This window comes from Schistocerca nitens, chromosome 5 (genome assembly GCF_023898315.1).
Source record: "Schistocerca nitens isolate TAMUIC-IGC-003100 chromosome 5, iqSchNite1.1, whole genome shotgun sequence".
In the NCBI taxonomy this organism is placed as follows: Eukaryota; Metazoa; Arthropoda; class Insecta; order Orthoptera; family Acrididae; genus Schistocerca; species Schistocerca nitens.
In genome coordinates this window covers 697,447,222-697,464,568 of record NC_064618.1, presented here as the reverse complement: position 1 = coordinate 697,464,568, position 17,347 = coordinate 697,447,222, and the positions used below count along the sequence as shown (strand labels likewise).

General features: G+C 42.6%; 1 protein-coding gene across 2 annotated transcripts in view; it reads right to left on the bottom strand.

Moving 5' to 3' along the window:
* The window catches only part of LOC126259427 (selection and upkeep of intraepithelial T-cells protein 6-like), a 475,400-nt gene that overhangs the window by 310,605 nt on the left and 147,448 nt on the right, over positions 1-17,347 (bottom strand). The gene's annotated exons all lie outside the window — the stretch shown is intronic.

Below are 17,347 nucleotides of genomic sequence, written 5' to 3'. Positions count from 1 at the left end.
GCAACTCTCATTAAATACAGGGTGCTTCCGTAAGAGCGTGCAAAAATGTAACAGAACATGGAGAACGTTCCACTGAGCAATTTGAGGTTGGGAACCAGGGGTCCGAGGAGCCACCTTAGGAAGATATGGAAGTAAACTTGTCTACCACTTTGTCAAGCAATAGTGTTTTTCAGTTCATTTACAGCAGACATGCGCACACGTTTACACGTACTGTGCAGTTTATTCTCATGTGCATACTTCATTTCCTGCAAGGAAACAAGGAGAACGAGCCTGATTACTAGGAAGTCATGACGCTGGTTTGTTTAATTTACTTGTCCATAAGGTAGCTCTGTTGCATCATATTTACACTGTCCCATGACAGAACGTGCTATGAATCTTGGCCGCCGATGTCATGCTTGCATTACGGTTGATGACCGTCAGTTTCAGCACATTTTGTAAGATACAGTTCAGATGATACGTTCATTGTGTCAGTGATGGTACTTGCAGTTAACCGTAACTAATGTAAATAAAAAAGTACTTAATAATGTCATTTTAATCCTATTATCTCTTTAAGCTGGCTTCTCTGACCCCAGGTTTCCTACCTCAAATTGTTCAGTGGAGCATCCTCTATGTCCTATTCAATTTTTGCACCCTCTTGCGGAAACACCCTGTATAGATATACGTAAGATAACGCCCATACAATTAAACAAGAGCCCCCACTGTTGGGTCATCAGTGACACTGAAGAAGAAATACAGGATTTGTTGAATGGAATGACCAGTCTATGAGCAAAAATTATGAATTCATTGTAAATCGAAGAATGACGAGAGTAACGAGAAGTACCAGAGATGAGAACAGCGAGAAAAATAAAATCAGAATTGGAGTTCACGATTTAGATTAATTTAAGTAATTCTGCACTAAGCAACAAAAAACCCATGATGGACGGAGCAAGGGGGACTAGCACTGGCAAAAAGGCGTTCCTGACCAAGAGACGCCTACTAGTATCAGACATAGGTTGTAATTTGAGGAGAAATTTCTGAGAATTTGCGTTTAGTGCACAGAATTTTAAGATAGTCAAACATGGTCTGTGGAAAACGGAAACAGAAGAAGATCAAAGCGTTTGGGATATAGTTCTCCAGAAGAATATTGAAAATTATGTGGACTGATAAGATAAGAAATGAGGAAGTTCTGCCCAGAATCGGCGAGGAAAGGTCTGTAAAATCTGGACAGGAAGGCAGAGATTGGGATACACCCATCAAATAACTGTAGACGGAGGTTTCACGTGTTACTCTGAGGTGAAACGTGGGGCACAGGAGAGGAATTCGTGGCTGGTGGCGCCGGTGTGAACCCTTCAGAAGACTGGTGATTCAAAAAAAAAAAAAAAAAATGTGTTCAGTTACCAGATTAGTGCTGAACATCTCGAGGAAGTCAGATTCTACAAATATTTAGCAGAAATATTATTATTACAAAATATCGGGCATCTCGTAAAGCTGAATTATCAGATAGACTAAATAATTGGGAAGACGACTGGAATACCTGCTGGAATATTTGACTAAGGCTTCTGGGAAATTACAGTGCAGCTGCAACGGGAAACGTATGCAAAACTTTAGTGCGACAGTTCTGGAATATCCTGTTTGTTTGTACCCCTCACCAATGATGCATGACAACAGACACACAACGATTTCAGCCACGTGCTGCTACTGTTGTGATAGGTCTGAATGGTCCATATGGAATTGGAACGGAAATTCTGTTGGGTGTTAAATGTTAAGAAAGACGACTTAGTTCTCGCAAAGCACTCTAGGGTGTATTTAGAGAATCTGTATTCGGTAATGACAGTGTGACCATTCTGCTGCCACCATAGTATATCTCAGGTAGTGAGAACGAGAATTTGACAGATTAGGTCGCTTACAGAGCATGCAGAGTGTCGCATTTCCTCTGGCGCAGGAGGCGAACTGAACAGAACAGAGAATCGATAGTAACAGCAGTTGACTATCGTCATTCAGGGATTCCTACTCCGTGTACAGCCATTGTCCATCAAATGGTTTTGAAGGTCTGAAGACGATAATGTGATGATCGAACAGGTTCGCCTTGAAATAAACATACCTTTGCGATCTAAACTGTTTTGTAATTGATTTCAAATATTATATTTTAATCACTGACTTTCTCTAGCAATGCTTTTGAAAATCGCAAAGTCTGGTGTCTGTGTCCAATTTTCTATGTTGTACTTGATACAAGGGATGTTCGACTGTTACCCTGCTCAATACGTTTTCTGTATCTGTCTCCCATTTTAAATATCTGGTCACAGGCCGGTGAGGCTGCCATGTCATTCCTTGCCAGCCACAACTGTATATAAAATTTCTCATATTTCATGTATAAATTTAATAAGGTGTTCTTCCTACTGTACTGTATACGCACATAATGTAAAAGTTTGTTTCCTGCTCTTGCAATTTAAATCACTGGCAGAGTATTTCACCTCAACAGCCATTACTACATCAAACAAAAACGCCAAGTGGTGAGACGGTTGCTTGACACATATTGTTGTTCAGAAACCTGGCCGTAGGCTGAATCATCTATGTGCCCTTGATCCGGATGCGCTTGCGCAGTGGTGCCCTTGTGGCGGCCGCAGGCGCGGCACGCAACCCGCGCTGCTTGCTATGCGGGTGGCGGCGCAGCTCCCGGACTAATCCCTTGTAAAACAAGAGCGTTAACGAGTGCTGCCTTTGAGTAATTAACGCCAGATTAATTGTCACACACAGATAACTAATTAGTCACGAGTGCAAAACATATCGGTCGCGATTGTTAATTTGAATTATAAATGCAATTATCATTAGCGAACGACTGTGTTCTCCAAACTATCCGATCGCTGATCCGCAGTGCGTTCGGAAACGTTTACAGGAATACAATCACTTTTTTCCTACCGAAAATTTTAATTAATAATTGTGCCAGATATGTTTGTACCACAATAGCCTCAATAAATCGGTATATTCTTTCAGCTTATTTTCCTGATTTTTACGTTTTTCTATTAATATGGACGTTAATAATAATTTTGAAGAAGTGGATTATCTTTTAACAGGCAGCCGTATATACAATGAAATAATACCACAGTAATACGTGTAAAGCCCTTATCAAGAGTACAGTGTAGTGTACCGACATACACACTGTATCCATTTTATTATTCATAGCTGCCGGGCAGAGTAATCTTTGACAGTGATAAGTCTCATTTATATCACAAAATTCGTTCACAAGATAGCTTTCCAATAAACTTATGTCAAAATATAACTGTTCTAAACAACGATGCCATGTGCATACATATGGGTTGAGCAACTATACCAGGGTCTTAAGCTGGGGGACTGATGACCTTAGCTGTTTAGTCCCCCTTAAACATCCCAACAACCACCACCACCAGGGTCTTAAGCAGCTGTACAAACAGATCACGAGCAAACAGCTGTATTGCAGGAATATTTGGGGACATACAATTCCCAGTGGTAAACCACATATTAGTAATTTATACTGTATATTAAAACAGACAAAATAATTATTAATATTCGCAAAATTGGTGTGTAGTTAGATATACATTAACATTTAGAGAAGACAGATTCCAACAGAAGGGTTTCAATGAACCATTGGGCGGTAGATATCAACATTATCTGCGAATTTCAGTGGTAGATATTGCCAAAGCTGAGCGGTTCAGAACGTGAAGCAACATGTGGCAGGTAGACGATGGACGCCTCCTCAGGTTTCCGTAAGTATTAACAGTATCACTCACTGTCTTGACAGCTGAGCGTTGTCACCATTTATGATCTTCAGAGCCTCTAATGCCAATGGTACGGCGTGTTGCATATGCACAAGTCATGGCTCATCCTCTCAGTGCTGTTCGACTGTTATCCAGAAAAGGGCAATGACTGCCATACTGGAACATTTGGAGAAACTGAACAAATAATACATGTCACAGGTTTCGATTCAATGTGCGGTTTCAGATAGTGCCAAATTGATTTGAACATGGCTTGGGAATCGTCACAGCAATGACACTTGTTATGAAGGTCGCAGAAGACTTCGTTGCGAACCATGGAGATGACTGGTCCAATGATTAAACGACCGGACTAATACCCATTGGTGTCAGACATCGATTCACTACTGGAAATTTCGATTCTGAATTATCCATATGGAGGGAAAAAACTTCAAATGAAAAACTGATGATTATATCGCTAATGTTATCTCAAATGAATCACTGCTCTGCATCTGATGTTCCTCGCAACAGTTGTTTGTAAAACTGTAGAAAGGAGGTCTAAATCACTGTGTTTCGATTTCTAGAATCCATTGTTGACCTAGATCGCTAACTACGAAAATAAGAAGTTTGCTCAGTGTCTTGTAGATTGACTACAGTACAAGTATAGTATCAGGTTTTAATCTGTCTGTCTGTGACGACTTCTACGTGGGTGGTGCGTTATATTTCCTTTCATATTTAACAATATGAATAACAAATGTAAGGAATATGGCAACAATCAACCGTCACTGATAAATGAGAATGCCTGTCTATGTTATAATTCATTTAATGTATACTATGAAAATTTATTGTTGTGTAATGTGAGTTGACGAGAAAATGTGATTATAGAAAGTAGAAGGTAGTTCACTGAACCATTTTTGTTGTGTACTATACGCTGAATTTCTCTTATGTCTGTTGTGTGACACTTAAATGAGGAATACTTTCGAGAGCCACGGACTGGTGTACGTCGTAACGTTCTGTAGCCGAAGTGTACGTGGTCGCTAGCCTCATTGTGTTCAGAGGATGAAATTCACATCACATGCTGAGGCAGCTAAGATAAACCTCTCAAAACATACCTAGACCTAGGTTATGTGTGTATCGCGGTGGAGTTTTCTCCAAATTAAAGCTGACAATGTGTCAAATATTCTTACGTGCGCCAGAAATTTTTAACTTTTACAGATGCAGTATTATTATTTACATACTTACCCGTAGTATTAGAAAGTGCCTTTAAACAGGCCTTCAGCTAGGAAACACGCGTGGAACAGTCACAGTTTAACAACCTAGTGGCCCAGGTACCACTGTGTCGTCGTCAGGAGAAGAGCCCCACTAACGTCTGTCCAGCATTTCCATTTGTAAGCCAAATTGTCGGCCAGTACTTATCAAAAAACCTGTTACGACAAATTTACCTATTCTGAATATATCTGGTGTCGCAGCTCCATCACTTTGTGTTTAGAGTGTTAAATGTTTTTGAGAGACACGCCCTTCGGTGGCACGTAAGTGCGCTGTCCTCTTGGATACACACTGTCCACTCACATTAATGTGAACATCTCTCAAAAATGCTCGAATGACTACCTCTTTGAAGCGCAGACTGCCGTGGGACGTACAGGAGGAGAGTGAAAGAGGTTCTCGAAGGTACCGACAGGGATGTGGCGCCATGCTGACCCTAGTGCCTAGGTTTGTAGGTTGAGGATCCATGGCGTGAAAAACCAGATCATGGTGATCCCACAGATTAAAGACTGGGTTGAACTCCAGGGAGTATGGCGCAACGAGAGTAAGAAAAACTCATTCAGATGCACTTCGAACTACTCAGGTACAGTACGAGTTGTGTAACACGTTACATTGTCCTGCTGGTAGATACCATCATGTCGAAGAAAAACAACTGCATGTAGGAGTGGACATGGTCCCCGAGGATATACGCATACTTGTGCCTTCCAGAATGACGACACAACCCAGGTAAACCATAGGGCCTGGACGCTTCCATCGATTGTTGCAAGGCGTTTGCTTTCAGACGTATCACACCGTACACACCAACTGCCATCTGTCCAAAAGAGCATGAAACGTGATTCATCTGAAAAAGCCACCTGTCACCACTCAGAGGTCTTCCAGTTTTGGTACTGACGTGCAAATTCCAACACTCGTCTTCAATGAACAGCAGCAGTACGGATGCATGACTCAGGGCGATCAGTTGCTCAACAGTTGATCGACTATTCGCCTGTACACATCTCCGCAACCCTCGCCATTTGTGGCCCGTGGTGCATAGCAGTTGCCTAGGGTGCAGTTTTGGATACCGCCATTTTGCCATCTACGACATACACTAACCATGCCACGACGTGTACAGTTTACAAACTCAGGTGTTTCGGAAATGCTGCCAGCCTTTTCCCAAAAGCCAAAGTTCATGTCCTTTTGGACGTCACATATATCGCAAAGTTTCCACATTACGATAATGTGTGCGCTGTTTTCCTTATCCCTCCGAGATGCTTTATATACCCTCCACTACTAGTGCTGCCACGCATCATCTGTGAGTGGTCATTGTACGTTCACGTCAACCATAGGTGTTGGTCACGTTAACGTGTTTGGGCCTTGTAATAGCAGAAAATCAAAGACGTACGACTAGTCACCTAAAAAATTCCTATCGAGATGTGATTCACTACATGCCACGTGGCACTACAACACAACATTATGCTCGACGTTGGGTGCTAGTGATTTCCAGAACAGCCCATCTGTGCTTTCACTACTGGACACCATATGTTTGTCCAAAAAGGTGAAGTAGTGGTTAAGACACTTAAATCTTATAAGCAGGAACGGTGTTCAGATCGTCTTACGGCCGCCCACATTCACGTTTTCCGAGGCTGGCCTAAATCGATTCATTTGAATGTCAGAACAGTATATAAACGATCTTGTTCAGTGCGCTCTGTATCCGACGACCTCCTCATGTGCCGCACTTTCAGCCACAACCTGTCTACTTCTCAAATTTTTGAGGAAACACTGGTGTAAATACTACTCTTTTGATGACTAAGGAAGTTACAACATGATAGCAGCAGAACTACATTAGTGCAAAAGATAGAACACGGCGTTAACCGACTATAAAATTAGGGAGAACACCGTGAGTACTCCACGTCAAGTAGGTATGATAACAGACCACGAACAAATTTAGAGATGCGCTGTTAGGATCATAGCACGTCGGTACAGCTCACATGATAGAGTAACAGAGTAACTTAAATGGTGATCCTTGGAAGAAAGACGTTACTTTCAAGAATTCACTTCGGGTATACAAGAAAGAATGAACCATCATTCTGCTGCTACACTCTTACACCGCTCGTAGAGGTCATAATAACCGGAATTATTGGCATACGCACCTCACTCAGTACAAGAATGGGAAACGAGGGTATGACATATTGGGCTTAAAAATAGCTCATCCATATACTTTTCATTACGAAGATGGAGGCCGGCTGGTGTGGCCGTGCGGTTCTAGGCACTTCAGTCTGGAACCGCGTGACCGCTACGGTCGCAGGTTCGAATCCTGCCTCGGGCATGGATGTGTGTGATGTCCTTAGGTTAGTTAGGTTTAAGTAGTTCTAAGTTCTAGGGGACTGATGACCATAGATGTTAAGTCCCATAGTGCTCAGAGCCATTTGAACAGTTGTGAACGAAGATGAAAGCAGTATACAAATAATAATTGAATGTCAGTACATTTGCCTGTCGTGTGTATAACGTATTTTACTATTGAAGACAATAAGAGATAAAGCTCAGTATATGCCCATCTGACGTCACAGCAAAAAATTTGCAGTTGAAAATTATTTTGTGATACCCGAAGATGAGCAGATCATCGGAAACGACTGTAAATGAAGAATTATTTTATCAGCAGTTCGTGGTGGTTATAAATATGATTTTTTCGGCTAAAGCTATGTTGCCTTAACTAGGAATTTAATGTAAACTACACGTAAGGCAATTAATCATCGGAGGAGATATTTGCTTGTAAAATAACAGGAAATGAAACTGGCAAGAAAGTAGCTCAGAGAATTAGTAAGGAAGAGAGAGATTAATAATTTGATCATGTTCTTAAAATTCGGCCAGTAATATTGACACAAGCTATCGACACCTGTCCAGAAGTATCCTGCTAACGACGTCAATCACTCGAAATTGTAGCGTGTAAGATGTAAGTGAAAGAGCCAGTGCAGCATTGTGTGTTACATGCAGTACTTCATCGGCAGCCGCCCGGTGGTTCACCTGACAGCCTGTTTACCGTGTCGAAAGGGCAGGCAGTCTCAGCTTAACAGGTAGTTGCGCGCATGCATGTGGCAGCCGTCCACAGGCTGTGTAAACGGCAAGCACAGCGCAGCGGGCGGCTGGTCTTAGTGGTGGGATATCGATCAAGCAGAAATCAATTGTGTGGCGGCCCAGGACCACCGCCGCTGTAACCACCCACAGCACAGTCTAGCCTAGCCAAAGCTACCCTTGCACACGGCACAGCCTGCGGGCGGCGTGCGGCTAGCACGATACGCACTAGCACCGCTAGGTGCTCGCACGGCGCAAGCGCCGACTGTGCGTGAGCTCTGCAGCGTTACGAGCTTATTTACTACGTAGACAGTTTCGTCATGCTCAAATTTACGGTTTGTGGTCACAAAGACCTACCACCCCTTCGAATATAGACTTCATATTTCACACAGCCGCAGACTAGGCGCTGCTGCGGTAGCGTTCTCGCTTCCCGCGCCCCGGTTCCCGGGTTCGATTCCCGGCGGGGTCAGGGATTTTCTCTGCCTCGTGATGACTGGGTGTTGTGTGATGTCCTTAGGTTAGTTAGGTTTAAGTAGTTCTAAGTTCTAGGGGACTGATGACCATTGATGTTAAGTCCCATAGTGCTCAGAGCCATTTGAACCAGAAACCTTTATCACTGTCGCTGTACGACCATGTGCCCCTCATAAAGTTTATATGATCTGAATATACTGTTCTAATAAAACAATACCAAGTAAGAACAGTTAATACAGTCAGTAGAACAATCACACAGGGGATACAGGCACGCTCACAATACAGTCCATCTACCGGTCACGTACTGTAAACATCGTTCGTTACAGATGTTATGAAACAAATTACTTTGAGTCTGATTCTGAAAACATTGAACACACGAAGTTCGGTTCGCGCGTTTAGAACATAACAGCATGAGTAGCTTCGATGAAGGTAATACTGCGGATGAAGTACTTCCAACAAAGATTTGACTCAGTAACAAATTTATTATGAAACGTACGATCATATGAGTTGTCAAACGAAGTTTGGGAGGATTTAGGATTTCTTGCCAGATGCACACAGGATTTCAGACACAAGTTACTTAAGACGTGCTGCAGAGGTTTGTACTAGGTCCCTAGCTGTTGGTGTTGTGTTCTAATGACCTAGCAAGGAATGCGGAATGGAAACCTCAATTTTTTTGCAGGTAATGCTATTTTCTATAATGGAGTGACTGTGTGAAAAAAATGCTGGAGTGTGGCTGATCCAGGTGGAGGTTAGAGTCCTCCCTCGGGCATGGGTGTGTGTGTTTGTCCTTAGGATAATTTAGATTAAGTAGTGTGTAAGCTTAGGGGCTGATGACCTTAGCAGTTAAGTCCCATAAGATTTCACACACATTTGAAAAATGCTGGACAAATAAGCAAGCACGTCTTGATAGGATTTAAAGTTATATAATGAACGGGAACTTACTTTATGTCTAAAGAATTAAACATATACACTTCAGAAAATGTTAGAAAGTAGTATCCCATGACTCAAATATGAACGGGTCACAATTGAAATTCGTTCCACTTAAATACGTTGGTGTAAAAATCAGGGGGGCGGGGGGTATCTAATGGAATGATCAACCTGCTCCTATAACGTAGTGTGCAGTGCGCTAGCTTGCGCGACAGGGAGTTGAGACAGGCCAGGATCGAATCCACGCAACGGATTAACGTCCGTGTGCTAGTACATCGGCTAGCCTAAGCATGGTTTCCCATTCTCGTTGATGCAAATGCGGGGCTGCTACCCTAATTCCACCTCAGAAACACAAACAGTGAAAACAATGTAACACAAAGAAAGAAGTTTATACGATTCACAGCCAGATGGTACACAGAAAAAAAGCGGTCCCCAAACTGCGAGGTACAAACGATAGGGAGAAGAAGGAAGGAAATGAAACTATCACGTAAGCTCAGTCATACTTGGTGCTGGTGGTAGCTACCGGTTCTCCCGCTGGATACTGGGTAAACCCAGTAAATCTACGCAGGAGATTAATCACATGGGCGTGTCATGCTAGAAAACTGCTGAAGTATGCGAGACCCATGCAAGACACAATTAACAGGAGAAGAAACAAACAGTCTTGGTTTCAGATTAGTAATTGTTATTTATTTACAAATGACACGTTTCACCTCTTTCAGGCATCTTCACACTGGATGATAGACGGTGTTAGGCACGTCGGGTACAGAGCATACAAAACAAAAAGCAGCAAATAACTGCCCTCGTCAAATGTTCAGCAACATGGCGTATGGTCCTTGGTGAGGCATACAACGTAGTCCAATACATAGAAATAGGACCAGCCATACATAAATCTTCGCCATGTAAATGAAATTACTTGCTAGAACGTTTTATACGCTCGTTGTCCCATGTGCCTAACACCATCTAACATTCGGCCAATATCAAGATGCCTGAATCAAGCGAAACATGTCATTTGTAAATAAATAACAATTAAAACACAGAAAATCAAGACTGTTTTTCTTTAAGTCAGTACCGCCATTAGACTGTTTTTTATTAGCAGTCTTACATTTACACGATCATGATTTCGGCTTTACAGTGCCATTATCAAGTGTTTTAATGTTAAACAGTGCCTAAGATGGCATATTGTCGTATTTAAAATACACTATTAGAGACCTTGTCTACGGGTCAATATTTCTGTTAAAAGCCTACTGCTTTGTTTTGTCACAGAGAATACCATAATGACTCAGTGATAAAACAAAGCAGTAGGCTTTTACCAAAAATATTGACCCTTAGACAAGATGTCTAATAGTGTATTTTAAATACGACAGTATGCCATCCTAGGGACTGTATAACATTAAAACACTTGATAATAGCATTGTAAAGCCGAAATCATGATCGCGTAAATGTAACACTACAAACAAGAAACAGTCTAATGGTGGTATTGACTTAAAAAAATATATATTGACTGTGGCCCCAGATTATGAAAAAATTACCAAGACTGTTGGTTTCTTCATTGTATATCACTAACTGCTGTGTCATCCCGTCCATGAGGTGGGAAATAAGGTGGCACGCAGGTCACAGGTTTGTTTCATTTACTGCAAAACCAGAATTGGTAGAGACTCGAAAGAAGGCACCCATCGTTCGAAAGCCTACTTACAAACGTTTAACCACCAGCTATGAATGAGGGAACTAGGATACACTTTGTATCGCCTCCATGTTCTTCACAGTTGTTTTTTAGTGATTTAAACGAAGAGTATATCAACTTTTACTTCCTTGTTTTAATTAGTTGAAAGTTCGAAAATTAAAGAATAGAGTGCGTACCACCTTGACGGAGCCTGAATACGCCATGCCAGCTTTTTTGCGGAATAGTTGCAAGCCCCGTCGGGAACGGACTATCGCATTACACAAGGGGCGAGTGCGTTTGAAACGCCGTCCTCCTGGGGAGAGGCGCGGGCGGCGAACATCGCCACGCAACGTGCTGTGCGCTGTGCGCGCGGCGGTTGCGTGCCTCGTATCAGATACCGGAAGGCAGCCCGCATCAGGATATTACAAGAGCGCCGGCCGGCAGGGGGGCCCGCGGCACGCAAACAGCAGCCGAGCAGCCGAGTGCAGGCGCCGCGAAGCCGGCTCAGCCGCGTCTCCGGGTCGGGCGCGAGGCCCCGGCAACAGCGCGGTTTGTCAACAGCCGCTGCCGCTCGCAAACACGCCTCGCTCTCAGAAGAGACTCTCTTACTTCAAACACCGTCTCTGACGAAACACACAGACGTCAACTGGAACCTTATTTACTTCGCCACAGACACATGTAGCAATTATTTGCATCCCTACCTGTCACACTGCTTCTGCCTCCGACGCCTTTCTTTATTAAATTACGAACGCCGGAAGGTTACTGCTGTCTAGAGCGTTGGCAATAAAATCCAATGTTCATCAAACGTTTTTGTCAAGACACAAGTCAGACTTTATAATGCGGCACCTTGGGCCACATTTGTGCGATTTTATTATTATATTTTAAAGAGACGATGCCTCTGAGTACCTTGTCTGAAACGGTATTTCGCCTCACGTAAATCTGTGAATATTTTTATGAACCTCATGATGCTCAGTCAACCGAAACTGCCTTTGTGGCCGGCCGCGGTGGTATAGCGGTTCTAGGCGCGCAGTCCGGAACCGCGCGACTGCTACGGTCGCAGGTTCGAATCCTGCCTCGGGCATGGATGTGTGTGCTGTCAAATGGTTCAAATGGCTCTGAGCACTATGGGACTCAACTGCTGAGGTCATTAGTCCCCTAGAACTTAGAACTAGTTAAACCTAACTAACCTAAGGACATCACAAACATCCATGCCCGAGGCAGGATTCGAACCTGCGACCAGAGCGGTCTTGCGGTTCCAGACTGCAGCGCCTTTAACCGCACGGCCACTTCGGCCGGCTGTGTGTGCTGTCCTTAGGTTGGTTAGGTTTAAGTAGTTCTAAGTTCTAGGGGACTGATGACCACAGTAGTTAAGTCCCATAGTGCTCATAGCCATTTTTGAAACTGCCTTTGTAATCAAAGAATTTTGCCAGAGGCTCAAGGTGATAATATGAAATTTTTCAGATCTCAGTATTAGGAACCTACATAAACCCCCAGCAGACTAGATATACTAAGAAGCGATAAGGTGCCCACCGGCTCCCAAGTACTGATTGTTAATAGTTGGCAGCATCCGGAATACTTGGGATCCATAGTTTAGTGCCGGCCGCGGTGGCCGAGCGGTTCTAGGCGGTCCAGTCTGGAATCGCGCGACTGCTACGCTCGCAGGTTCAAATGCTGCCTCGGGCATGGATATGTGTGATGTCCTTACGTTAGTTATGTTTAAGTATTTCTAAGTTCTAGGGGACTGATGATGGTTCAAATGGCTCTAAGCACTATGGGACTTAAAATCTAAGGTCATCAGTCCCCTAGAACTTAGAACTACTTAAACCTAACTAACCTAAGGACATCACACACATCCATACCCGAGGCAGGATTCGAACCTGCGACTGCAGCAGCAGCGCGGTATCGGACTGAAGCGCCTAGAACCGCTCGGCCACAACGGCCGGCAAATGTTTTGATCGTCACTTTTCTTCTACTTATTGCGATGTATTTATACTGCTGTAGTTTATGTTCCTTGCTATAAATAGATCGCGTTTGAGTGCCTGTATAATGCGCATACACGAACCCATGTTACATCCGTTTGAAATTTATAATATAGCAGATGATCGGTACAAATCGCGCACCCCTTTCAGATGTCAGTATTGGAAGACAACAATGAAACACTCTTCGTCTCACATTCAGAATCTTTAATAAGCTCACGGACAAGTTGACCAAATTCAACTAAAATTAAGCACATTTTAAAATATTATTGTCTCTCTAAGTATTTGTATTTGTTACTGGTTAAGAAAACTGTACTCATAAGAAGCTCTTAAAGCTAATAGGCCCTTCTGGATTCTGCTGTTAGCCATTAGAGGCACATTGTAACAAAACATGGCCGCAGTTTGTCGACCATAGACAATTCGGACCATTGCTTGCATCTTTAGTTTTCGACATAGAGTAGGAGGATCTATCGAATCAGCATTGTGTCTGCCCATGGAGAACAGGGATTGTTACGTGGCATTTGTATAGTATTGATTGTTTGTGCAAAGAACGAATCTTAAATACAAACCTGTTGGCGCTAATTTGATAGGTTTATTCAATAATAACAGACATGTGAATAGCTGTTGCAACTATGGATCTCGATTAAAATACTATAGGTAGCAGTTAGGGTTATCAGAATAGTCCGAGATACTTTAGGTGCTGAAAAATATCTAACCAGAGTGTAAAAGGGAGTTAACACATTCGGTTAAGTTGCGTGAGTACACTGTGCTAGGTACATTCGTAGTGAGAAAGCACGTTCAGTCTGGAACCGGGTGACCGCTACGGTAGCAGGTTCGAATCTTGCCTCGGGCATGGATGTGTGTGATGTACTTAGGTTAGTTAGGTTTAAGTAGTTCTAAGTTCTAGGGGACTGATGACCTCAGATGTTAAGTCCCACAGTGCTCAGAGTCATTTGAGAACATATGCTACCAATCACCACGTTGAATATATAAAAATTAAGATTTATATATAACACTCATTTCGTCCTGATTGTACACATCTGCAAGCCATTACGCGTATTTAAGAGTAGACACAAAGAGATCGTGGAGAATGATTATGTACGACAAATATCTAGTTTTTCGTAAGGATAAACAAAAAGGAAAAAGTGGGTTCCAGAAAGTAAAAACAGAAGAATATCGCCCCCTAAAAATATTAGAGTGTGAGGTGAATCGCTGATTTTCTGCATGTCATAGCTCCTAGTTCGATGTTCGTCGGCAGACTTTCAGTTCGGCGTGCTAGGAAGTTATTTCGAGAGACATCAGCAGTATAATTTATCGCAAAGAAGCGAAAGGCTGTTGCAGTTATCTCTTAAAAGCTTCACGTATGCTAAGAAAATCGCAGATATCAAATGGAGATTGTTAAGATGCCTATATATTACGTGTACTCAATCTGTAAGACGTCTGAGCGGGTATCCGTGCTAGCAGTGGAATGACATTCAAAATCCCCAGAACGCATATGGCCAAACATTACACCGTACCATATTCACGTGACGCTGGGTGCGATTTACGTCGACGTTAAAAATTGTGTTTTGCGGATGTGAATGCCCACTCCACACGTAATTCTACTGGAAGATGTTCATATCTTGAAGGTGAGGCAATAGCGTGGTACTGCTGGTCCGTCACGGTTTGAGACCTTGGCTTGGGGCCAATGAATGCGGCTACTCATCGCGAGGTACGAGCGTCATAATGTGATCAATTACCAATCAAATGGTTCAAATGGCTCTGAGCACTATGGGACTCAACTGCTGAGGTCATTAGTCCCCTAGAACTTAGAACTAGTTAAACCTAACTAACCTAAGGACATCACAAACATCCATGCCCGAGGCAGGATTCGAACCTGCGACCGTAGCGGTCTTGCGGTTCCAGACTGCAGCGCCTTTAACCGCACGGCCACTTCGGCCGGCTTACCAATCTTACAGAAGAATATAATCGACTTCCATTCGCATCCACAAAAGTTTGTGTCAAATCTGAGTGCAAGTCAGAACATCAAAATGTCACTAATTCTGCTACCATATCGTTCCTGAATGTTCCACTTGCGCTGAGCTTATGAGTATCCGTACGAGTCTCGATGGAGGGACTAGCAACAATGTTTAGAAGAACAATAATTCTCATGTCTTTCTTGACAATGGTGACATGAATTACTGCCTCTTTCATCAAGGTCACATCCACTCCCTTACGAAATCCTTCTGCCACTGAGAAAATATAGATGCATCAACAATCTCTTTATATCAGAAGTTTAACGAAAGGAAGCAATTTTCCTAAGTTACTTTGCGATATTTGGCCAGGAGGCCCACTTTAAATAATTATTATAGATCTTCGCAAGAAACGATACACAAAATTTGGTAAATTCCGTGAACAGTGTATTAAACACGCCGTGTTCATTAACTAAATTGGTTATAATGCTCTTAGACGTTGTGATTTTTCACAAGGATCAAGAAATAATGACAGCTAAAAAGAAGTCGCAACCGCCACATGGCCAGCTCATGTAAGTTACATCATCTAGAGTTCCATTTAACATAGCAGCAAGCACGAAGCGGAAAGAGTAATTAAGGCAGCGGAATACTTAATGTATTGGATCTTCTGTAAATGAAAGTATCCTCCAGCACAAAGGAACTTGAATGTTTTATTCCTTGGATTCTGTTAACAATCAACGGACTATAGCTCTCGTTTCTCCTTAAAATCCATCACTCAGTGCAAATTAACCTCAGCAAAAGCTCTCTTTTATGGCATTGTAATTTTGGCCTACAATGCGCTGCATGTCATTTGTTTTGGCGACTGTTAGATCAATTCTGTATTGTTGTACTTGAATTTGTTTCTCTCGAAACAGGTTTTCAACAATCAAACCACAAAATAAACCTCTCTCTTTGCTTGTCAAGGCGTTTGGGCTAACCTTCTATTGGTGGAAAATAGGGCAAACAGTTTCACCAACATAAAAATGTTAGCGTTCACTCGAGTATGCCTTTGATTATAGAAAACACTTCTTAGTCATGATAAGAAAGCCGTAAACTCTGTAATATTGACCGTAGTAACATGTCAAGACCTACTAAGGACTACGTATCGTAAATTTCTAAATAATTCCTCACTAGTGCCCATATGTTCATCTCAGAACTTACGACTGTCCTCTGGCACACTCACAATCCAGCGACGTTGTAATGCAGTGTGGTCACGGTATCGGTGCAATTCTCCTTCCTAGTTACCCCACGGAGCAAAAAACTACAGGAAACTTTCTAGATACATATTTCATGAAACGTATATTACGTTCGTCGTCACGGTACCCAGTACGCTAAAGTTTAGTAATGTCCTTAAACTTCAGCAGAAGTTGCATCGTCCCTCACGAACGGAAGGTCGATCATACAGCACCTATTTCGTGACTTTCGCTCTCGTGTGGACCTGCACAAAGTACTTTTGTTTGGCTTTGGACAGCTATGAAAACTTCATGCACGTAAGATTATGTGGCTCTGCTATTATCATCACAGAGGAGAGTAAAATCAATTTACACAGTTTTCAAGATCCTGTAGGGTATATGCATTTCGTCGCCCTAGTGATGCCGTAGTTCTCTCCGTTAATTCACCCAATATCTATCTTTCTTTTTTCAAATATTTGAAAGTGCAAGATTGGTGGAGGAGCGTTACGACGATAAGCTGTTATTAAAAACGATTAAAGTTTCTTTATAAGGAAGTTACTTATTCAAAATGAAGTGGACATAGCGAATTTACGCAGGACAGCGAATCTGTTTATTGTATTTTGGTTTATTAACAAAAAATGGCTCTGAGCACTATGGGACTCAACTGCTGTGGTCATCAGTCCCCTAGAACTTAGAACTACTTAAACCTAACTAACCTAAGGACATCACACACATCCATGCCCGAGGCAGGATTCGAACCTGCGACCGTAGCAGTCGCACGGTTTCTGACTGCGCGCCTAGAACCGCGAGACCACCGCGGCCGGCGTTTATTAACAAGGGTACAGTGTTTTATGGGTACGACTGTCATAATGACACCAATTACCTATCTCGTAGAAGAACGTAAACGACTTTATTCGCATCCACAAAAGTTTTTGTTGGTGAAACTTTATTTAGTGTGAACTATATTCTCACGAAATTCTCAGCCAACTCAGATGAGTGACGCTGAAAGAAAGATGCTTTTCAGGAAGAAGCAGTAAACAAATTACTTCCTACAATTTTTATCTGCATTGTCAGTAAAATTTGAAAATGTAACATATGCACAAGGTCGCCCTCCGCTAATACGCCAGGAAGAGAG